The sequence below is a fragment of the Lucilia cuprina genome, chromosome 5 (genome assembly GCF_022045245.1).
Source record: "Lucilia cuprina isolate Lc7/37 chromosome 5, ASM2204524v1, whole genome shotgun sequence".
Lineage (NCBI taxonomy): Eukaryota > Metazoa > Arthropoda > Insecta > Diptera > Calliphoridae > Lucilia > Lucilia cuprina.
This window is the reverse complement of record NC_060953.1, coordinates 43,348,767-43,350,586: the sequence shown is the minus strand read 5'-3', so window position 1 is coordinate 43,350,586 and position 1,820 is coordinate 43,348,767.

Sequence of the window (1,820 nt, the reverse complement as noted above, 5' to 3'; positions counted from 1 at the left end):
ACTAGAACTGAAGTAGAACTGAACTAGAACTGAACCAGAACTGAACTAGAACTGAACTAGAACTGAACTAGAACTGAACTAGAACTGAACTAGAACTGAACTAGAACTAAACTAGAGCTGAAATAGAACTTAACTAGATAGTCGGTCAATACCCATTAAAAATAATAAAAATTTTTATAATATTTTAACATTAAAGAATTTCCGCCTTTTAAATTTATCGACAATCATCATTATTATCATCCTCAAAATAATAAGAAAGAACATGATGATAAATGATGTTCGTACACCACCTTAACTAAGCTTTAAAATACTCACTGGATAGTTAACGGTTCTCCCTCCGTTGACTCCACCCTATTTTTATTTATGATTCCCACATCATACGTAAATGTCACATCTTCTTAAGTCGTTAATGTCTGTCATAATGATGATACGAATTTCTGGTTTTCTGTTAAATGGCTAGACCGACCTAAGACAACATAAAATAACTTGATGTTTTTTTGTGGTTTCCAGAAATGTCTTTACTGTCTTTTTGGTATTTGTACGTAATAATTATTAATTTTAGTGGTTTTGTTGTTTTTTAACACAAACAAAAGGCAACATGTAGTAGTAACATATTTATGACTTTGTTATGCTAATCATTTTGTTGTAAGTTGTTGCACGACTTTTGTTTTTAGTCTTCAGTTGATTTTGGACAAGATTTTGAAAATAATGTTGGAAACGATCTACTTGGTAGCTAAAATATATTATCTTTCATATTATACCTTAAAACCCTGTATTTTTAAATTCATTTATGGTTTCATGCTAAATATCCGCATTCCTGTTTTTTTACTTGCAAAGAGTATGAGTCATTTATTTTCAGGAACTAAATCATCTCATCACTTGTCACGTATTTTAAGAACAATTGTGTAAGAAAACAATTATTGTTTTAAGAATAATGAGGGCTTTTTCTTATTTCCTCAAAATGAGGCCAAAGTTAAGGCTGATTAACTGTCGTTAATTGCAATAAATGATGAAACACATAGACAATATTGGCTATAATAATTACATAAGAGTTTCATTGAAGTGTAAGTGTTTTCTAAATAAATAAAATTATTTCAATTTTTTTGAATTTAATACAAATTTAAATTGATCTTGATTAATAATTTGAATAGTAATACATTTTAATATAATTTTTTGTTTTCTTTTTCAGATTTTTGCAAGATCTAGGTAAGTGGATAATGTTTTTATGTTACCTTTACAATTAAATTAGTGAGGATTATTGTTAATTTTCTATAATTATTTAATTGAGGTTGTTGTAGATTTCAAGATTTCAATTTATGATTTGTATAGTCATCGTAACACAGTTGACTATAGACTACACTAAATACTAGACTATAGACTAGACTATAGACGACACAATAGACTAGACAAGACAAGACACTAGAGTAGACCATAGACTTAAATGTAGACTACACAAGAGACTAGAATATAGACTGGACTAAAGAATAGACTATAGACTAGACTATAGCATAGACTATAGAATAGACTATAGAATAGACTATAGACTGGACTATAGAATAGACTATAGATCAATTTATAGACAAGAATTTAGGCTACACTATAGACTAAACTATCAACTAGACTACAGAGTAGACTATAGACTAAATTATAGACTGGACAAGACTATAGACTAGACTATAGACTATAGACTAGACTAAAATATAGACTGGACAAGACTATAGACTAGACTATAGACTAGACTATAGACTAGAATATAGACTAGACTATAGACTAGACTATAGACTAGAATATAGACTAGAATATAGACTAGACTATAGACT